Raw genomic sequence first — 24,050 nt, forward strand, 5'->3', positions numbered from 1 at the left:
CAGAAGTAGCTGTAATTTCTCAAATGATCAAGCAGCTTAGGAGCTTGGATCCCACTTTCAGAGGCAACAGACACATTGGAGCCTTAGTTCCTTGATTTACAATGCTATAATGCTCTTTGCTACCTAAACCATCCTTATGGATGGAGCTTAAGCTCCTACATCTTTAGAGACTATTACACTAAATCAATCTGTACATGCTTTTCCCTTAGTTGTTGGGAGTCCTGGTAGAAGTTTGGCAGCCTGTCAGAGACACCTGCACCCACGTGTAAGAATGGGTACATTCAACAGGTAATTCGTCTCTCCTGACTGTGTTCTTATGAAGCCATAAATCACATTTTGAGGATGTGTGTCAATCCATTAGCTGAGTCCATATCCCAAACTTCTAGTTTAGACCAAATGTCTTTTCGAGGACTTAAAGTTAAGAAAGAGGAATTTCATTGTCAGTCATTTTCTTCTAATTCTCTGTCACTAAAATCCAGGAATCTTACCTAAACTACTGAGGCTGGTGTCTCTTCATTTATCAACATCTTCCCCTGAATTTGGTTATTTTTTAATGCTTGCTTTCTCTAGATTTAGCGATGGGGACATACAAGAAATGTGATGCATCATGTCCTCTGGGCAGAAACTGACAGTATGTGGCTTTCTTTACCATAAAGAGCAGAAGAAGGAAAAGCCATCTGCAAACCAATCTGCAAACCAAAACAATGCTCAGAAGGGCATGACAATGTGTTTCAGTGATCTCCTGTTTGAATATTGACTTTTGTACTACCTGTGAAAGCACATAAAGCATTTGGAGAATGAGACAGGCATTGATTAGCTTTCCACAGCTCTGCAGGTTCTCTCCACAGCTATTCATCTTGTTTGGCAAGTGATTTGAGAGGGCTGTAGCAGGAACCTTTGGGGCCAGCCTGGCAATATCAAACCTGAACACAGCTGAAAGGTACCAGCAAGAAATGTTGAACTGGACATTTTTGTTCATTGATCTTAAATACCAAGTGGTGTGGGGGAAACTGTAATTTGTGGGAGGCTGTAACTATTTCTTGTTCCTTCCCAGTCACGAGCTCAGAGAGTCCTTGGACATAGAACTCTGGAGTGGCTGTATACTGCTCCATTGATGGTGGTGTAGCAGAAATATGAGGCTCAAATCCCTCATGTTCATGATGGTGTCATCAAACCCTCACACGACAAAGGTTTCAGGGTGTCAGGTGAACAAATCTTTGCCAGGTGAGTAATGCAGCTCACATGTACTTTCCCCTGTTGTGTTCCTGCTGCCTCTCCTCTGCAGATTTCAGTTTCCTTTGAAGGAACACCTGAGCAAACCATGTGGCTACACCTATGCAACTGCATTTACAGCTCAGCATACTGTGACATCTCAGCTACGCTAAAGAAATGGTAGTTCAGGGTGGGTTCACAATCCTCTAAAAGATCCCTGCTGTGGAGGTGACAGTGTCTAGGAGAGGGGTGAGCAGGGTAACTTATAACTGGGATAACTGCTTCTGGCATCTGCTGCTGCACTTGCTTGGATCAAGTAAGACTCCCAAGGAGTCAAAGTTCTCCATATAGGACAGACATGGACATCCAGACATGCACACATATAAACAGCACCCTGCACACCACAAACTATAAACTGCAATTTTAAATGACCCTTTCCCTCACAGAAGCCATCTACCTTATGGCACCACTCAGGATCTCGCCTCAGGAAGTTACTCATGGTGTCTAGGATGATCGCCTCACAAGAGGTTACAAAACATGTCAGAACACAATATATGCTTCAAGTAATTTGTACTCCCTCAAATAAGCTTCACTATCTTGTTTTAGATATGGTCAGAATATACAGTGATATGCTGAGGTGCCTTAGCCCAGAATTTGAAACATACCTGTGAGAAAGTTTATTTGGACCCCTTTCCTACCCTGCAAATTTCTTCCTGCTCTTGTGGTTGTACAACGAACAAAAAGGACAACAGTCTGCAGTTCCACTTAAAAAGTTCAGCTTCAGCACCTGCCATCCCCATGGTGCATGGGGAGGGGTGGGAATCTCATCAGATTTCCAGTTCCTGTCCAGCTCCAGCTGTAACCTTTAAAAAAATGCCTTGAGGTGCAATTAGTTGCTGTACAGTTTGGTTTGGTTTTGTTCTAAGTTGCCTGAGACTTCAGAGTGTAAAAGACTTTCAGACTACAGGGATGCAATAAGAACAAGTTCCTTGACCTTTTATTCTCCTTGTAAATCATTTAACAGAGCAGACTTCTACTGAACTTCTTTAAGACACCGTCTGTTTCAAATCTTGGTACTACGGTTTAAGTATCAATCAGATGACTTAGAATTACTTTACTACAGATCAAGGCTTTAAAGGAAATCTGCAGTATGGCACAGTATCTCTTGTAACCATCAGAATATATTATAAGAACACATTACTGATAGGTTTCTTTGGAGGAGGGGAGATGATGAATCTGTATATGAAATGTACCAGCCACACAGGAATTTACTGCCTTTGTAGGGATGGGTATGCAAAGGCAGACATCAACAGTGAACCCAGGTAGATTTGCTGTGGTGGATACTACTGAAACAATATTTTATAACTGCTCAGTGTCACATATGCTTTCCCTTGGCTGTTCCTATTAACCTTTTTTGCCCAGGTGCTTCCCAGTAATTGAGATTGCTCTGTCATGGTTTCACTGCAGTTAATCTTACATGGTGATGACCATGGAGATACTAAGGATTTATAGAGCTCAGAGCAGGAATCCTGCTGTAACAGAAAAAAAGTAACAAAAGTTACTGGGGATTCCAAGTACCCAGCATAGTCTATTTGTTTTAATAGGAGTCACTAATCTTTCCCATCTTGTACCTTTTTGCATCACTGGGACAAGGACTTAAGATGCTACATTAGGAAGAAATTTGCCCCTCAGCAAAGCTGATCTTTTGCTACAATTACCAAGGGTGATTCTTTATCTAAGGTGATCCTTTACAGCAGTAATCAGATCTGCAGCTACGACTGCTCAAAAAGGAGAATACAGAGATGACCTTTATGCCCCTTTAGCCTTGATTCACTCTTGTTGGGAGAAAAAAAAAGAATTTTGCACTAAAATTAGACTTTTATTGGCCCTCTGTTCAGAGCTGAATTTCCCATCAGGCAATGGATCTCTAGGGAGAGTGTCATATGACACTGATGGCCTGGTTTACCTTTTCTAAATAGGAAAATTTTTATCTGTATTTTAACTTTACCTGCATTTTAATTATCCCTTTGGATAATTGCTACAGAAAAGCAGTATGCCTCATCCTTAGCCATTTCTCCAATCTCTGGGAATGTGAGGTGATACCAAATATTAACATCGATTACTTGTACTGAAGTTCAAAAGTTTGAAGATAGTTCTAAAAGTTATTAAAGAATAATATTAATGTTTTTTACTGAGATAACCAAGATTACATTTGGGTATCTTCAATTTTAAACTGAATTCTTATGAGAAACTCCAGGAAAATTTTAGCTATCAAAATGTTCAAAATTAATCACTCTGACTTCACTGTCTTAACAAGGCAACCGCGCAAGAACTCTAACTAGGCTTTAGATTTTCTTCCATGCAGACTGATGAAAAACATTAATGTTATATTACCACCTTTTCAGATTTGCTGGCACTCATTATGTCTGGGGGAAAAAAAAAAAGATCCTGCTGCTGCTACACACTCCACAATTGCCCAAAGTTTCAACAGGACCAAAGCCTCCAGTCTCTGGTGGTCAGTTTTGGCAGTACTATGCAGACACTTTCTCCCACAGCTTCAGTTGCATTTAGAAAAAACCACTTCTTTGTTCTCTTGCTGAATTTACAATGGTTCCAAAATTTTCACAATAAACAAGTCTGATTTTGGGCACTGTGATGAAACTTGTGTGCCTAAGGTTCTATTGTAGTTTGTTGTCTGTAATGAATATTTGAGAGAAAAAAAAACAAAACAGCATGATACTCTACTACTTTCAAGTTGATGAACAGATGGCAGGGCAGTGAGATTATCAGATTTTAATTCTTCACATTTAATTTGTAGGCTAATGAATATTGAACAACGTTAACTCAAGTAAGATGCAATGAATATACTTAAAGGGAAAGACTGCTTACAGGTATTAAATACAACTAATACAACCACAGATCTCGAAGCTGCAATATTATACATCTAACTAGCATATCTGTCTGTAGAATTTCTCTTTATATATATATATCTATGTGCTTGCAGTATTTGAGAAGTATCAAGTTACGTTTCATATACTGATTAGTGTATTCTGTATGAAGGACTATTATCAATTTACATTGAGTAAACATCTGTATAGAGAGAACTGATAAAAGAAACCTTCCACATTTCCTTTGTCTCAGTAGCCTTTGTACGCATTTATCATTCTGTGAATATAGAAAAGTCGGTCTTCTGAGTTGCAAGTACAATTATCTTATGAAGAACAAAAGACGTTTCACAGCCACCCACTGTTTGCTGGCTGTGATAGCTGGGCACTGCTTGGGTCAGAAAGGAGAAGCAACCAGATTTAAATCATGCTTTTGACATAAGCACGGCCACTAATTTGACTTCGGAGTGTACTGGGGTCAGCGACGAATTAGGTATAAGTCATAATCCCTACCACACTCTTAATATGTGAATTTCTTTCATATGTGTGTAGTATGTTTAATTTAGATGCTACCATGTTCTTCATGCATAGGTTACCCTCAGCAGCCTGGAGCTTTGACTGTCAAAATCAAAGGTGGGGAATGACACAGGCCTTGGTGTTGCTCTCAGCCTCAGCCCTTCTGTGTGAGGCTGGTTCCCCAGAGTGATGCCCTTAACCATTGGCACCTGGCACAGCCATCACCAAGAAATTACTACAGTGATCTGTTTCTGACAGTACATGGACACATCAGGGTTGACTCTGAAAACTTAAAAGGTCTCCTTACACTGAACTAATGTTTCTGCCACCAGCTACACTGAGGTTCTTGAGGCGATTGTCAATATATTGCTTCAGAGAGTCTGGCACAGGGTGAGTTTCGTCAAGGTAGCTTGTCATTTCAGTATACAGTGAGAGTTACTTGTCTGGAAGTTCTTTTAGAGATGATGGACAGAGATGAGCTCCTCCAAGATGTGATTCACTGAACCAAAGAAAAAGTGTTGTAATGCCAAACTGCTTCTCTGCCTGCATTAACTCTCTCCCTATGGCTGTGGAAGAGTCCAGAGAGTTAGTGAAATACAGTTTTTCAGTTGACTAAAGTGAGGTCAGAATTAGGCAGAAAACAGTATCTCTGGGAATTCTGACTGGTTCATTCACTCTTGAGCACACTGACATGAGGATAACTGACCACATTATGATGTCAAAACATGATGTCTAATGAACTTTAGTGTGAGTTCAATCTCACCCCACACATGTGCCACAGCACTAGAAAGGAATAGGAAGTAAAATAGGATCAGATATGAAACTGAACCTACTAGAAGCCAAAGAGTCCTTTAATTAGATATCATGCTACTTATCTAACCTTGAACTTTGCCAAAAAATAGTATTAGTGTATTCAGGAAAAAACTGCCAGGGAATCAGGTTTTAGTGCTGATGCGTGATAATGTCTCATCCAGAAAATGGAATCAACAAAAAAGGGTCACACTGCCCTTTCGTTGGCATCAGTTCAGTCTACAGGATAATTTCTACAGCAGTTCTAGAAAAAAAAATGTATTTTCCGAAACATCAGTGCCGTATTCTGCCAAACCATTTTTGTCAACTTTCATTCCTTCTCATTCTTGCTGTGGTTTCTTATGTCTTATTTGATGAGCTCAGGTGAAAGGCCAGCCAGAGAAAACACAGCTTAGCTGAAGCTGATAGTAGCTTTGAAAATCTTCATCAAAATTACCTGCAGTGAAAAAGAATCTCTGTCTATGACTATGTAAGTGACTCTAAGGTCAACTGTAAAAAGGGAAAAGTTTTCAAACGTAAGTTTTGTACAAACATCTGTCTTTCACCCATTTTTCCACCCCTTGTTTCATAGTTGGTGGCTATCATATACTGGTGGGCATCATTTTTTTAAAAATCGGGATAAAACTATACTATGCCAGGTTTATTTCTATTGTGTCATTATACTGTAAACAATGTGTCAGATCGTATTGCTTGCCCTGGAATGACACAGTGTGACTAAATTACAAATGATTGCTCCTCCCAAGAAACTCATAGCGATATATATTATTTCTAGCTGGAAGAGCCACTGTGGATTCATACAGCAATTTTCACAGCAGGAAAACAACAGCAAAATAACGTGGACTAATGAGAGAAAATACAAGCAGTCAGCACTGCCAGGCAAAGCCTACTGCTTGTGTTTGATTGACTGGGAATCGTTCACTGACATAGGTATTTTTTGACAGTGTATTTTTCTTCTATGCCATTTGGGTCTGAGGCAAGTAATTTACCAGGGCTGGACTTTTTTCACTGAAAAGTATCTTTGCAAACACTGAAAGAAACAGGATGCTACAGATTGTAAAAAAAATGATTTTACAAGGGAGGGCATCTGCAAGCAGCAATTTCTCCACTAAGGTATTTAATGAAGAAAGGAACAGGTGAAGTGAGTCCTTGCAAACTGAAGCTAATGTTCTTGTGCTTGCAGTTCTGGCATTTCCTTTGCCCCACTGGAGCTTGGAGACAAAGTCTGACTAGGCATGGCTCAGATAAATCTGCTCTCAGGTAGCTCATGCTGCCACTGTTAGCGGCAGAAAGTAATTAAAGTAATTTGCTTACAAGGGGATGAAGCTCTCTGTATCATTGACTGAGTCAGAGGAGGTAACTTTTAGTGGAGGAAATGGTTCATCTGAGGGGTCCTGTGAGATGTGCATTGAATATAGGTCACAGCAGGTTACTTTGAGAGAGGAAAAACAAGCTTTTGCTGCCATCCTGCAAGGACTGCCCTGAAGAACCATCAGCCTTCAGGAGGTTTCATTTCACTCTCTACAGGATCAGGGTTTCACTCTCCAGAGAAAAGTTAGTGCTTTCAGGAAAGAGTCTTAGCAAGTGCCAGGATCTCCTTTAATGTTACACAATACTTTTTTTTCCAAGGGAAAAAAGTTAACTTTTGTTGTACATGCAGCTCAGTTACTAGGAGTAGTTATCTTGGAAAATGCTCCATGGACAGTGCAGTTGGTAATTAAAGGGATTAGTGCCTTTACTGACAAACTTGGAGTGGAGATGCAGTATCAACTGACATTTGGCCATGCACAACTGGCATTTCCTTTTCTAAACTCAGTCGTTCTGCAACCTGTGCTCCTGATCCCTGGTCATGTGCCTTGCAATTATCTGAATTCACTGATATTGACATTTGGGTACCTTTAGGGATGTCAAACAAATACTTGTCTGACAAGCTGAAGGCCTGCCTCATTGCTTGAGGAGGAGGGACACAAGTTATATGGGCACATCCTTGGAAGCAGACTGCAAAAGAACAACTTTCTCCATCTGTCTTCCTTTGATTGATACTATCACACTAAATGTTTTCTTGTCACTTGAAATCAATGGGAAGAACCCCAGACCACTTTTCTTCCTGCTCTCTATTTATGTCTAGCATTTTCTGGGAAAGAACTTTAGTTTCTGTGGTTATTATCATCTGGATGACTTAACTGGATGACGTGAAAATGATTTACTCAGAAGGAAATAGATATGTGTCCAGCCATGCTATCTTCCACAGTAGATTCAAGTAGAGAAGGAAGGCCATTGCTAACTCAAGCACTGACCTCCACTTCCTAAAGCTATGTGAGGTATCCTTATGCAAGCTGTAAAATTAGCAGCTTCCAGTATTTCTAGTATTTCCATTTTAAGAATTTGCTTTACCCAGCTATTAGTCTGGACCCCCCCCCCCCCCCCCCCGGTGAGTATTGGAAGGGAGCATTTATTATTCTCGTCCTTTGTGGTGGTACCTACACAGCAGCAGAGCCAGTGCTCTTGGCTCTCAGGGTGCTGGCAGTGGGGAAGGTGCTGGTTCCCATGGAGACCGTCTGCATCTCAGTGCAAGATGAGGGGAAGCCAGGAGAGATGGAGACAGAGGCACTGTGAAGAGCCAGAGCATCCTGCACACTTAGTCACCCTGCTGCTGGGTCATCGTGTCCTCTTTGTGGACTCTCTCAGTCTTTTATCTTTGCCTTTGCCTTTGAGACTCTTTGTCATCTCTCAGGCAAAGCAAAGCAGGGTGTTAGTCTGTTGCTCCCCACACCTGTGCTGGGCTTACCTGAGTGCATGTTCTCTGAAGGTGTGGTCTCTTGGAGTCATTTATGCTCAGTCTTGCTTTTCATAGTTAGTATGAGCCCCATCAAAAATACTTACATTTACATACTAAATCTGGAGATAAATTTCACAATTCAAGACCCTGAGATTAGCTCAGTTTGTTAGAGTACAGTGCTAATAAGACCAAGGTCGTGGGTTTGATCCCCATACGGGCCATTCACTTATGAGTTGGACTCACTGATCCTTGTCAGTCCCTTTAAACTCAGACTGTTCTGTTATTCTAGATGTTAGTTCCAGATGTCATCACAAGATTTCGGTGAGGGCATCACTTGAACAAAAATGAAGGATTGTTTAAGATTCTCCATTTTCTTTGTTTTAATTATCCAGGATATAAAATTGTAGCATTTGAAACAATATTTACAATAAGGATTTTGAAAGTAACTTTTCCATGTTGCAAATGTGGCATTTGAAATTTCTACTACAAAGAGTGTTTTTTTAAAATGTTTTTATTGATGATTAGTCAATTGATTCACTGTGGCCTGAGGACTTTATTTTACAGTAGAGGAAATCTAAACATTGTCAGCATCAGGCTGCATTAGTGACACACAGAAGAGCTGCCTGGACTATGCAAGTTTGAAACCTAGTTAGGAAGCTTAACTAAGTCAAGTTTAGTTAGGAAAGTAAAGCTGGAAGAGGTGATGTGGTTTGGGTTATTTGACTTGGGCAGAACCAGATTCTTTGTGCAAGGTATTATCTGTCTGAAAGATATTCAGTGGAGGAGATGCTGCACCCTCAGTAGGTAGTGTCTGCTAGATTTCAATGCACTTATAGAATCATAGAATGGCTTGGGTTGGAAGGCACCTTTAAGATCATCTTGTTCCAACCCCCTTGTCCTGGGCAGGGAACCTTCCTGTACACCAGGTAGCTCAGAGACTCATTCAGCCTGATCTTAAACACCTCCAGGGATGGGGAGTCCACAACATCTCTGGGCAACCTGTTCCGGTGTCTCACCATCTTCACAGTAAAGAATTTCTTCCTAATTTTATTCTAAACGTGCTCTCCTTCAGCTTAGGGCCATTCCTCCTTGTCATGTCTCTCTACCTGACCACATGAAATGTCCCTCTCCAGCATTCTTGTAAGACCCTTATCATTAGGAGTTATCTATATGCTGTCGAACTTCTAGGCAGGAAACCTCATTGTAATTAAATTCTACTTTAATAGCACCAGTAGATTTTTTGAAGAGAGCTCACAAGAAGAAATTTGACTTACACCCATTAAAATGTCTGTTGTTTTTCCCACTGTGTGCTGTTTTGTTTTTTGCTCTTAAAAAAAACTTCACAAATATTGTTTCAAAGAATGAATTGCAGTGGAATATTTGGCTTTAAACAATGGTATTGCTAGAATGGGCACCTCAAAAGCTTGTTGGAGAGAAGATAATTGAGGGAATACTTAGCAGTATCATTCTGTGATGCAAACTATATAAGGTTGCTGAGACAGGCTGTACTAAGGAAAAAACATTCAAGTGAAGCAAGAAGAATTTGGTGGAAATCTGAATATTTGCTCAAAAGTATTTTGCCTAAGTAGGAAAAGTATGATATCTATGCTACTGATGACACAACCAAGATGGGGACAATGAGTATGGTACAGAATAGTAAGGGAAATAAGACATATTCTGGAAGCAGAAGACAAATATTAAGATGAACCAGGGAAAAACAAACAAACAAAACTCAAGACAAAACAAAAAACAAAACTAAAACCCAAAACTAACCAACCAATCAAACAAAAATCCCACACAAACTTAAAACAACAAAGCAAAAACAACTCACACAATTTTTTTAGATATCATCAATGAAGGAGCCATAAAGAAGATAAATCAGAAAGTCTACAAGAGGAGAAGCCCTTGACTGATATACTTTCCAGCATTGCACAGGATCTGGTTCATGATGCATAACTGAAGGTTGGACCCACTTTATCATAGCAACCATCTCTGTAGAAAAGACAGAAAGAAAACAGTCTGACATGGGTATATTTTTTAAAAAAACCAGGATCTGAATAAAAAAAAGAAGACATCTTGAAAGATTACCAATAACAGTGAAGGGAAGAAAAACAGTGGAAGGAACCATTAAGAATGTTTAATGAGACCCAAATGGTGATTCAGAACCTATATACAATCTTATAATTAGGATTTCACAAAGACCAAACACATGCAGAAAAACAACTCAGATGACAAAATAAAGATACTGGATGTCAAAAAGCAACCCTCAAAAAGCACAAGTAATTATGAAAGGCAATGAATTCTGTATGCAATTTATGTATATAAACACAATGTTACAAACCAGAAAAGACTTCCAGAAACAATTTGCTAAATCCTATAAAAAGTAACAAAATTTTTAAAACATCTAAAGAAGAATGTTTCCCAGAGTCAGTGAGACCAGTAGAAGATTCAGAGAGCGTAGTGGAGCTCAAAAATTTTGCACAGAAAATAGTCATTGTAATTTGAGGCAAATTTCCTAACTAAGCTAGTGGAAATGGGACTTGTAATTTTCCAGGAGTTCAGCTTTCTTAACATAGCATCAACTTAAATAAATACAATTGCTGCTTTGGAAATTCAGAATCTCTGCCCTTACAGATTACAATTACCTAATCTTTTTACAAATAACCATTACCTTTCAAGGTGATAATTTCAAAATGCAACGTTACAAGAAGATATAAGAGTGTTGGAGATACTAAAGGTCTATGATTTCTCAGAAACTTGACAGAATTAATGCAGTGGGAATGATAGGACTGAATTTAAATTTGTTTTCACCATTTTCAACCATTTCAATGTAAACAAGAATGTACATGTGTGCACATAGGCCCACACATTTCTCCTTATAGTTCCTTCTACTTCATTTCCAAGAAGACTTAATGTAAACCTCAGCTGGATAAAACTAATCGAAGTACCTGTTTCCTCAAAACTTTATTTGCACATGCTACTTCTAATTTTTCTTTTTCTAAGCATCCAGTAAGTAATATCAGAAGTCTAAAAAAATATTCTACCTGCTGTAATAGGATTCAAGGGTCAATAAAAATAAAAACAGTAATAACACTCCTTGAAAAAGACAGCTAATTACAGTTCTGTGAAGAAGAACAAGACTGTAAAATAAGTACCTACTTCATTAGCACTCTCATTTCACATCTATCATGCAGAGTCCTTATACAGCTAAGCAAGAGTACTTTAACCTAAATTGGTTGACATTTATTGGCAAAGACCCTGCTTTAATGCCAGCTCCCTCCCCAGAGCTATTTCTAACCCTTGCTTATATGTTTTCTCTGCCTTCATTCTATTTCCTTCTACAGGTTTACAATGTGGGATAAAAGCTCTTTAGTCTGGTATTGTTTAGCATTGTAATCTGACCTTAACTTTGATGAGCTAGAACAAACAGACATAATCCTCAGAATACAGGCAGGAGGCAGAAATCTATTTTGAAAATCATCAGGACTAGGTTTTTGCTCTCAGGAAGGACTCTGGCTGCTCACATGTCACTATCAAAAGTAAAATGAGACACATGGAGAGATTATCATCCCTGCTCTTTTTTCCAAATGCTGCTGTGACACCAAAACCTAAAGGCTGCAGGCCCCAGAACCTGTGTGAGCCATCCCAGATCAACCATTCCTCTCCCAGACTGTTTCTGCAGGTTGGGAGCTCATGTGTAAGAACATCTCTTAACAGTAGGTCGGTTGCGCTCAGAGATGGACCGTGTGGAGAACGCAGAGGTCAAAATGTAAGGACATGCCAATTATGGAGCTAGGGTGAGGAGATTCATAGTTCATCCAATCTGTATGCCAAGTGGCACAAAAATTTGCAATACTAATGCACACAAATATTACATATATGCTCAAATTAGGAAATTATATTTAAAGATAACACCCCCCCCCCAAATAATCTGCTTTTGTTTTTCATTTAGTTTCCAATTTCAAAGTTATAGGTTTTACATCCTGCAGAATTTTTCTGTAGTCACAGAAGATAGAAACTTATTTATGCAACTCATAAATGCAAGCTGAGACTCTTACATAATTACAGGTCTCCAAACAATATGCATACAGGAGCTGGCAAGTCCACGCTGGTTAATCAGTTTTAAGATGGAGCAGCCTTTGAAACAAGCAGAGAATCTCATTACCCAGCTGCATAAATTCATGGTTTAGTTATATCTTGAACTGTTGTGTGCAGTTTTCATCCTGTGATCTCAGAAAAAGAGGGTATAACTGGGAAAGATTGAGAGTAGTGTGACAGATATACTCAAAAATATACTATTCAAAAGAGTATATTCAAAATATTAAAAAATTGGAACTATTCTTGAAAATATGGGACAGTTACTGAGTAAACATTAGCTTAGCATAGAGACAAGTTGGACTGAGAAGTAGGGAGAAGTATCACATTAAAAGAAATGCACAGAGTTACATTGGGAATGACTGCTCACAGTCTCTGCCAAAGCAGAACTACAGGATATCAGAAGTGAGCAGATGGCAGACTCAGAGCAAATGAAAGAAATTGATTTTTCACATTGTGCAGGTAAACTACAGGTTTTTTCAGATGCAAAACATCTATGTGAGTTCAAAAGATGCATGAAAAAAAATCAAAAGGAAAAAAAACCTCAGGGCCATTAATTACAAAGACACCATCTCAGACTCAAGGAGCCCTTGGAGCTGGAAAAATATTCTAAGGAAACATCATTATGTTTTTGACCTTTTCTTTTTCTCTTCTCTAAGCATCTGCTTTCGTGTGCGTAGTGACAGGATACTAGGAAAAATGGATACATCCATCCCATGCTCTGAATCCAAAATCTTTAGTTTGTGTTTCAGAACTGCCAAGAATCATGAAAATTAGAAGTAATCAAATGCCCCTCAAGATTTTTTCCCCTGCAGGAACAGAGGAAACAACTGCAGAAGGTATGATGTGGATTCTTATTAAGTTTTTCCCAATTATTTCTATGAAAATAAAAAAATTACCTCCTGGGATCTGAGTCTTTTTTCCCCCAGGAAGCTCCGAGCATTGCTAAGGGACCTTTAAGTGATAGGGTATGCTCAAGTGTAAAGGATATGTGAGATGTAAAGCTGCTTTGAAGTATTAGGTCACTAATCCTTTGCACCTATGATAGTGCATTTCTTCTGAGAGTGTCAGAGACTTCCTTGTTTGCAAGGGCACTGCTAATTCCAGCACAAACCTTGTGTGAGTTCGCTTTAAGCTATGCCATGAGTCCTGCATGGGTCCCAAACTAACTCACACAAGCATAGCATAGCTCACCTCCTCCTGCCTCTGGGTGGGAATCACACCTCTACCTTGGAGCAAATGAAAAGTTTCTCCCACGATGCTAGGAGGCAAGCTACCCTTTCACAGTCTGGTCCAGGCATCCAGCTTTTACTTCTGGTTTTGCAAGGCAAAGGAGACCAGAGCATTTGTATGAGGGAGAAAGAAGGCTGTGAAGAGTGGATCTAATGCCAGCATGGATAAAAGGAATAAAAAGGTCTGACTCTGGAGAAGTGGACTGTGGGGTCAGCTGTAGAGGTGAAGCATGTGTTTGGAGAAATTAGCAGTTATGAATGAAGAGTGACGCTAAGACACACTTCACACTGAGAGGTGTAAAGTTAAGAAGTAGCATAGAATTTCTCATTTCTCCATTTAATCAAAAGACTGCTTCACAACATTAAGAAAGCAATCAACCTACAAATGATGTCTCTGAAGGAATAACTAAACATTGTTCACAATAAAAAGTTCATCTTCTGTGAAAGATTGAAATAGTAATCAATTGGCACACCAATATCTCTGCTGATATTTGTAAAGTGGAGTTACAGAATTAAGGCAATATATAGTATATCTGACATGAAAGTTGGCTGTTGTCTCAAAATATGTAACCTCTGGCTGGGATGAGTAGGTAGATAACCTAGTGCTTAGCAGGCATCTCTATTCCAATGCTTCCTCCATTACTTTGCAACACACCATTTTGCTTTCAGTCCTCAGATACATATTGCTTCATCTGAAATTAAGTTCCCTGATTGTCTCAGTGGGTATCTTAGGCAATATTTGAAGTAATTATGTCACTTCAAGAGCAGCATAGGAAAACAATATTGTTCCATTTTATTTCTCTTCACAGCTGTCCAAACAACATTAAAATAAATCAGAAGTGCATTGCGTTCAGAGCAACAACATGAATATAAAATCTCTCCAGCACAGCAGAAGCCATCGAACAATTAGCAGGAGTCCTTATGACTAAACAAATATATTTTGCACTTCTGGATCAATCCAAGGGGAATGAACACCACTGAGAGAAAAAAAATACTAATCTTTAAAGGTGTTAACAAGTCATATAGTACAGATTATCCCATAATTACTTCAGTAGCTATTTTACAGAAGACACGTGCGTTTCTAAAATTTAGCACTTCCATGTAATCCTGCTTGGCCTGAATGGAAAATCATTCATATCTTCTTTGGGTTTTTTTACTTTATCATCTTTGTTGCTTTGATGTCCTCTGTCATCCTCCAGGAAGATGCTTGCTTAACATAAAACCTGGAAATCATAGTTAGATCAAATTAAATACAAAGATAAAGTGTGTAGGTATGCAAGTATTTAAGAAGTGAATATTGGCTGTTATAATAAATGGTGCCACAAGCTGAGCTACAGAACACATTTCTTGGGGAAATATTTTTTTCCCCTTCATATATTATACCTTCATATTCCCATGATACCACTTCTGAGACTGGGGAAACCACAGTTAGCACAGTCTGCAAAAGTGAGATGTAGGTAAATACAGAAATATTTAAAAGAAAAATAATGTTATTACTGATCAGTGATGTCACACTGGACTCATGGCAAATGAGAGAGGTGCCACCATCAAAGGTGTGACTGGAGCCTCAGCCCAGCATACTGCTAAAGCTAAATTTAACAAAATGAATGAGTTTCAGAATCAAGTGTCAGTGGATCATGGTTTACCTATGAGAAAGTTAATCAAATGAAATTAAACTCAACGAAATTAGAAGGTATTTGATTTACATCTCATTCAGAACATCTAAGTAGCATTTTTACTCTAAGACAATACTGTAAGATCAAGATGTGGTCATGAATACATTCACATTTTATCCATCAATGTTTTTAATGGTTTTTTTTGTGCTTAATTCTTGTACATTGTTAATAAAGTAAAAAAAAAAATTACCTATCTAATTTATTTCCTACTGTGTCTGTTGCTTTGTTTTTAGTGGCAGCTCTATAAGCAAATAAACACTCCAGAGGGTTGCTCATGGTGGAAGCTGAACTTCAAATATACAAATTGAAGCCTTCAGAGCCAGTTTAATATCCATAATGTGGTCTGATGAAAAATAGTATAGCTATGCTTTGGTGACCAGCCCTGCTTAGTATTCGTTTGGATTTCAAGCTGCAGTGGAGGAATGGTGCAAAATTTGGATGCACAACATTCATCAACACAATGAATAAAATGTAAGCACCTTCTCTTTTTTCTGTGATCATGAAGGAACAGAAAGTCCAAATCTTATTGCAGAAGTAAAATCAAAGACAATTTTCTCACAAGATGGGTTGTTATTCACAAAGCATTTTCAGGAGTCAGCTGAGAGGTGAGAACAGAAGTTCTAATTTTTCTTCCCTGTTGCAATGGGCAGGGCACTTCTGTGCTCTTTTTCCCTGTTTGTAAAATAAGGATAGAGCAATAATGAGTTCTTCGGTTTTATGATTCTCTTAATGTTTGCATAGCACTTTAAAATATCAGGAGTAACATAGAAATAATAACTACTGGACATATTATAGCAAACACAAATACCTCTATTTCCAGCGTTTTACCTTTTATTTGTTCAATATTTTATTGAAATATAACTTGTGATTTTTATGTAATGAGAAATAGATTACTAGGTAGCATACTAAGCAAAAATTTGGTTGCAGAACACTCTAAAACAATAATTCCATCCCAGGAGAAACTAAGATATTTACAAGATCTTTTTACAATAAAAATGAACCATTAAAAATTTGGCAGGGATTCTCTGAGCATAATTGCAGTTGTGCTCGTTTCAAAACGCCTGTGAAATCTTATTCACCAGGACTGTAACACTAACATGCCTCTGCCTATGGGAAAATAATTTAAAGTATTTTAAATTGAAAATTTAGAGCTGTTATAATTAATTGTGAATCATTAGAAACAGATGAATTAAAAAATAAATAAAACCACAACAAAACAAACCAAGATTGTTTATAACATAACAGATCATTAGCAAACTGCTGTAGAATCCAAAGATTTGCCAGAGAAGAAGATATATCACAGGCATAATCATCTTTTATATAAACCCTTAAATTTTCTGTCATATCCTCCAGCACTGACTCTCCCCTGGGGTTTAGTGCAACCCATCCCCACCTGGGTTTTGTAACTCTCAGTAAATCTTTATGTGTCACCTACACTTGGACCACAGAAAATTCGAAGAGTTCCAACACACTTACTGCCCACTGATTTGGTTTGTCAGGAGGAGTGATGGGGATTCCATATGGGATGGAGAGTGATGAAGGTGTACATACTATAGGTATCCCTGTCTGTTCAAGCCTCCTTTTTATGATCAAGTGGTTTTTAAGATTAAATATGGGGTTTTCTCTGTGTTTTAGGCTTGATAAGCAGGCTTAGCAAGTGTCACAGCATTCTCATGGACTTATGTGCCTGGACAGGTACCCTCAGAGAGGATTTTATGTCTGTCCTAGGCTCACAAGGATAGTAGTGTGACAATTAGAAAAGGGCATACAGAAAAATGTTAAAAGGTTTTCTGCTACGTAATGGCCATTTTTTTTCTGTCTCCAATGTATTACAACTGTATGCTCCTATCTTCTTGGTATTAATTTGATAACAAATAACTCACTTATACTGGTGTTTTGTATGATCTTCTCCTATACCCCCTCCCCACATTATAATTTTGCACATACACGCATCTAAGACAAAATTTTCTGTTGAGGTTCCCATCAGCTAAAAAATTATTAGAGCAGCCTCAGCTATCTTCTCTCATGTCACTGGAATTTACACAAGAAAAAAGAAAGAATATCAAAATATATGCATGAGATTCTATCAGACAAATATTACCCTTGGAAAGCTTGAGTAATCAGCATTGATAACACAGAGGAATGTAAGATCAGATCTGGGCAAAAAGGACCTCAGTCATACTGTCTATGTACCTTGAAATCAGACACGTTCATAGAGCCTAATGAATCCGAACCTACATATTTAGTAGAAATCAAATGACATACAGGTTTCTTGGCTAGTTTTACAGTCATGTATTCATTCAGCACAATCTCATTATACTTGAAGACTGTGGAATGTGGAAAAATGTGGGAATCATTCTGCCAGAACAAACGACTGCCTTACATTCTGCATCTCATTGTTGGAAGTCACTTCCAACAGGAGTTTTACATAACAGTTTCTGTTATGTAAAAAGCAGCTCCAGCATTGGTTGGGAATAGCCTCTGAGCTGGAACAGCAGGGTTTATGGCTACTTTGTTCATAATACAATTTCTGCAATTTAAAAGAGAGCAATAGACCAAAGAGGAGAATACAGTCAAACTGTGGCCAACGGAAGTGAATAAACTCTGTCTAAATGGTAATTTAGAGACACCTTAGCACTGACTTTAAATGGGCTTTAGAAAGTGCTTTTCATAAGGAAGAGATGTGATTAAATTAAATTCCTCTCCAACAATAGTTTACAGCTACCTATTATAAGCTTGTGAAAAGTGTCAGTGGAGATAACGAACACATCTCTTGCCAATTTGACCTTCTCTTAAAAATTACAATTTCTATACATTGGCACGGTATTATTCTGTTTCTGTCTAGTGGCACTTTCTATTCTATTCTAGAGCAACTTTAATTACTATATCTATAATTTCAGCCACATCCTAATTTACCATATTGATTGTCCATTCAGCAGTGAAGTTGGTTGATTATTTATTTTTATAGTAATAGTGTCCAAAACAGTTAATGTTCAGCTGATTGCACAATTTCCTCACTAGACTGGTTACGGTTTCAAGGTGCACTGTGTAAATCTGGAATTCTGTACAGTGAGAGAGAAATGCTCAGATTCTATGCTCATTCTCCTACTTGGAAAAATATGCTATTTTTGATTGCATGGGAACTCAGAGTCATGATCCTTGCATGGCCATTTAAAGTCTGGGAAGAGCGGTCTGTGCATGGATTTGTGAGTCCCCAGCAAACACAATCACTCTTAAGCAAATTGCAGAAAAGCTGTCAGGTTTGGGGATTAAAACTGCTTGTTACTGATGGCTTGGAAGGAAGACCATGCCTGTGAGAGACATGAGCTGCTGTGGGTTTATTCTGCCATTTCTACCCGCCCCAAGCTTGCCACTTGCCTCTCCCGCTCTCTGGCCTTGGCTCTGCTCTGCAGTTCCCAGCCCAGGAATATCAAAGGAAGCAGATGACCACACGTAGAAGGGATGTAGAGGTTGTTTCAGCACCCCACAGGCTGAGCAGACTCCCCACAAGCAGGGCAGCATGGGCTGCAGTGACTTGCTCAGGAACAGACTGACTACCCATTCTGCCATGATCTTGGTTCTAGGAGGTATTATTTCCTCCCCTTACACCCAGACCCTTAACAAATCTGGCTCCCTCTTTCACCACAGAATGAACACATCTGTCAAGGCACCATGAAGGAAGAGACACACTTTTCTGGGCTGGATGATCATCAATATCTCCAGCTTTCTGGATATCAACAGGAACCCAGGCATTTTGGTTATGATGAAAAGTGTGAGTGTATTTGTCTCAGGACTGTAGTGCCAACATCCATCAAACAATTTCTTGATTTTCAGGTGGGTTTTTTATGTGTCCCAATGCTGCGTTTCTCATCTGTGAAGGTTCTCTATAAATATCATAAAAGCTTGGGCATGAGAAAGCCAAAGAGCCTACTACCTGACTAACACGAGAGAAGTGACCTGGGCATTCCCTTCATCTTGTTGCAAGAAACTCCCGAAGGAAGAAATTATTACATTCTGTAGATGGAGATGTCTTTCTGTTGAACAGCTGCAGGCACAAGTTTTTAGTACACAGCTAATAATCACCATCCTCCTTCCAACTTGACCAGATGAAGTTTAAAGCTATTATCATTCCAACTCCACTCCTTCCCTCCTTCTCTACTAAGAAAGGAAGGATGTCCCACCGTTACTTATGAACCCACAGGGGCACCCGATGGGCTCACTGGGCTATTTGGACACACACTGTAGGGCCCTGACAGGTAAAATATTTCTATTTTAGATTACAATATATAGTCTTTGAAACTGTCCACAAATGTCAGGTGCCAGCATGTGCACATGCCTCCTGATACAGCCACATATATAACATGGAGAAAAAGTCTTTTAGTGAAAATGTCAGCAAGTCTGACATGGAGTAACAGGAGAGACATTTACTACTTTTCTTTTAGTAAAGACAGAAAAAAGATTTTGGGAGAGTGAAAATTAGTGATGTGGGACATGAATGTATAAATGAAAGACAAATTTTAAAAGCATCGACAAAATGTTCTAGTCTGTGGGAAGTGAGGCCTAATTTGGATTTTAAAGGGATAAATACATTTAAAATTTAAAACTCGAGTGTCCTGTTTTTCAGAAAACGGTCTGTCTGCTTAGCAACATCTAAATAATCTATGACACGTCTCCACACGATGGGATGTCCTGACATATCAATTGAGAATTACATGGCAAAAAAAAGGTCAGTGGATCACAGCATTTAAAAGGAAATAATGAACTTGTTACCACAGATAAATCAGAAAGAAGTCCCTCATTCAGAAACAGGGTTGATAGCTAAAAAACATGTGTTCCTTACCGTACAGGTAGAAGTTTTTAGAGCTCTTCATCAAGAATATGATGTGGGGTAAGTAATGGCCATTAAACAACAGACATTTTGCCCAAAAATACTACCCTAGGATGAAATGAAGATCCATTCATTGTTTTGGAAGGTATGAAAAATATGAGCAGAAAGGCAGAGTAAAGGCAGCTAAGGTGATTGCCCCTGAGCCACCCTGCTGCCACATCCCTGAAACTACAAGGGGGTCCTGAGATTTTATGTTTATTTGAAGGGAGAGACAGCTTATTCCTGCCAGTTGGAATAAGGGTATGACTGGGAGCAGTTCTGATGTGCTTGCTAGGAAAGCTGACTATACTCCCCTTCAACAGGTGTGGATGCCCACCAAGACTTCCTTATCCCTGACAATACTCAAAACATCTGTGCAGGTCTGTTTGTTGGATAAAAAAAATTTCATCCTTGGACCTGTCCTTTTTGGAACTGTTCTTCCAGCATTTGTCAGAATAAGAGGGATTGCTGAAAAACCCTGCAGAAATTGTTTAGCCTCAGACACTTGCAAAAATAACAATGCAGATCAATAAACTTCATATCCTTTCCAATTATAAATTATTCTCAGAAACTACTGATAAATGTCTATGGTGTTTTTCCTTATTTAATAGATTCTCTGGATTTGTGGTCATAACATATTAAAATGTATTCTTTGTCATTAAAATAGTTTAAATGAAAGCAATGTTAGTTCTTGTAAGTTTTGTTCTAGAGACTGAGTGTTCCTTGCTCTGATGCACTGCTTAGTCAAACTTGCATGAAAAGCTTAGCTAGCAGTTAAAGAATGCAAGTGCTTTCTGAGTGAGGTGTTGACTAACGATGCAAGAACTTCAACCTTATCAGGTCACCAGCATCCTCAGTTTAAGGGACTGTGGCTATAAATTCCTTAATTGTGTCAGGTCCACAGAATGAGTCAGGAGATAAGAGTTTGATATATTAACTCCTTGGACAAGGACCTACACTACGCCTACACCTACACTTTGCCTAAATTTGGCAGAATTTAAACAACTCTGCAAGGCTAGGGAACAAGAAGTATTTCTCTTTCACAGCAGAACCTGACTTACGAAAGTCCTGAAAGTTTCTAGGCACCTCTAAAGTCATCCCAGACTCATCTCTGTTCATGGTACCTAAAGTACCTCCCACATGTTTTAGAAGCTCCTTGGTCTGGAGATCTATAAGATTTTCTTCTTCCTAAGCACCAGTGAAAGTCAAAGGTTATTCAGAGAGATGATTACATTTAATTAAGTAAAAATTATGTGAGCATGCCTAAAATGTTCTGATATGTTTATTTAAAAATTTACTGGAGCAGGTTTGATGTACCTTTTTCCAGCATACAAATGGCTAGAGCACTTGTCTCAGTCAGAAGAAACCCAGCTTGTATTTTCCCTGTTTGAGGCATTTGAATCCAAAGCATATACACTGATCACAGTTACTGCAAGAAAAGGCACTTTCTGCAATATCCCTTGAAGCTGAGCCACTGCGCAGCTGGTAAAGCTGGAGAAACAGAGTGCAGTATTATCTAGTGGTGAAGTATTCAGCCAAGATAAAGTCCAAAGTTCTCCTCCTCCTGGATTTTTCTGTATATATTGCACTAGATAACCACCAGATTAAGCGACAGTAGCAAGATACCAAACATTTTGCATCATTATCTGAATCTGCTTTTCAGAAATCCCACTGTCTTAATCAGTAGTTTCTTCTTCAAAGTGAGACATTTGAAATTAAATGGCATATTTTAAGAGGTGTCAATATCTATTTCCATCATGTTAAATTGCTGCTACTCCTCCTCTTCCAGTGCATTTGAGTGCTCAGTCTCTGTCCTAGCATCTCAAAGGGAGTCCATAGGGGTACACATGATGCTTAGTAGCCCTGGTCAGGATATACAGGAAAAATCTACAGCCTGAGCTATTGCAGCCACAAACAGGGAGCAGCCAAAGTTTTCAATCTGTTGCAAAAATGAGGGAACCTAATGAATTTTTCAGGTACAGCTAAATCTTATGGTAAACATAATGATGGTTAATTTAGAAGTAAAAAACCCCGAGTTTCTATTTTAAGGGAAGGTAGAACAAATGCTCACTTTAATATTTAGACATCAATTAAAAAAAGAGTAAAATTTCAAACAAATCAAGACCATTGGCCTCTATGACATATACACACAGATTAAGAATCACATCGGGAAGCAGGCAATAAGAATATAAAAATATTTCCAGTTCAGGTGTATATATTTATGAACATCTGTCGAGGAAATTAAGTTGTGATTTAAGTGAAATCTCCATCCCAGTTCCCCTCACTAAATAAAATTCTGAGAAGCTAATTCTGCCTTTGCAGTTTATTGTGAAGACATAATACCTAATTAAGCACCTGCAGTAACAAGACACACTGATTTACACAAGTGGTCAGATGTGATTTTCTAACAGACACACCAGAGGGGGTAAAAGACTGAAAAAATGGTGAGCCATGAGCATCCCAGCCCAATTAGCAGGATGGGAACTGAAATCCTGTAGAATGTAATTATTAATCATGTTGTCATCTTAAGACTGAACACAAATAATTGAGCGCAGCACACTCACAGTGTTTACCCAGTCTCAGCAGCACACTGCCTTAAGATATGCCTTCTTGTCATTTTATATTCAAACATCAGGATTACTCAGACACTAGGATGCCACAAATGAGAATACAGGACCTATGGAAATCATAAGAGAATTGGGCCAATGTCCAATATTAAGAAACTTGACTATGAAGTGCATTGATGAAACTGGGTAAGGGACAGTTGTCTAACTACATATACAATGAGAAAAGATCTATAAGAAAAGAAAAAATTAAAGATATATTGCAGTAAAACTAGCAAAAAGGTTGTGAGAAGTCAGACAGTCTTTTACAAGTAATACACAGAGACATTTTAAGTATCATAGAGGCTTACAGGTAAATAAGACAAAATTGATGGCAACCTGGATGCTGATATTTAAAGACAGCAGTTTGATAAATTATGAAGCAGTAAAGGCTTGTTTAAACCAGATATTGATAAAATGAAATCTAGATGTTATCAGTGGTATAAATATTAAGAAAAAACAATCTGAATGTGCAGTATGATGAAATTAGAAACAATAAACAGAATAATCAGATATTTAACAGTTAGTGCTCTAAGGCTGTTACAAAATTATTAGGTTATATGAAGATAGGAGATGAATTGGGTAGATTTTAATTACCCATTTGATATAGCATCCCATGAATACTTGAAAATATATTAAAAAACAATTGGATAAAATAATTGTTAAATAGTCTGAGGGTTGAATAATGCTGTGATAAATGCCAACTGATTAGCAGAGGAAGCCCATGGCTTGCTTAACACCACTATCAACAGCTTGACCCTGTCTTTTGAGAAGAAACTGTTTGTGAGGAAAGGACTGTATTTCAGCTTTACTCCAAAATCAGATGACATTGACTAAAGGTGATTCTGTGCCACAGGTATGTAGTCTGAAATAGTGCTCAGTGCAGATTGATGAAAACAAGCCTGTGCTCATTCAGCAGAGCAAAGATGCTCATTCACTATATCCATAGACAGCACATCATTCACTGACATAGTAAAGACTGATTATGGTCCAGATTATGCATAACAGAGAAGTGATGGCCAAGAAGATCAGCAGAGGCAGAGAATAATGAGAATAGCAGCCCAGATGACTGGAAAACTTATTACACTGAAAGTAAGTCAAAGATGCATGAAATGGATTAAGAACTGACTCAGAGATCCATAAAAATGCTGCTGTGCACAGGATTTAGGTGTGCTGCACAATGTGAATACCGCTGCTTAAAGTCATGCACAGTCTACAATAAAGTTCCTAGGGGAACAAACCTGAAAGTGATTTTAGAAATTCCCCTGACCACCATCCTAACCTGATGCTTTGAAGATAATGTTCTTCTGCAGAAAAGCACTGCTATTCTTCTCCATCTCTGTTTACTGATCGTGGCACACATCAGCAATCAACTTTC

At 38.6% G+C, this 24,050-nt stretch overlaps 1 long non-coding RNA gene across 1 annotated transcript; it reads left to right on the top strand.

Moving 5' to 3' along the window:
* Positions 1-209: 209 nt before the first annotated feature.
* On the top strand, positions 210-19,010 carry LOC108640414. Its single transcript, XR_001921165.1, has 3 exons — positions 210-288; positions 13,047-13,133; positions 18,851-19,010. It is a non-coding gene; the product is annotated as an uncharacterized LOC108640414 (long non-coding RNA).
* Positions 19,011-24,050: the final 5,040 nt, after the last annotated feature.

This window comes from Manacus vitellinus, unplaced genomic scaffold (genome assembly GCF_001715985.3).
Source record: "Manacus vitellinus isolate BGI_N305 unplaced genomic scaffold, ASM171598v3 scaffold_1_pilon, whole genome shotgun sequence".
NCBI classification, from domain to species: Eukaryota; Metazoa; Chordata; class Aves; order Passeriformes; family Pipridae; genus Manacus; species Manacus vitellinus.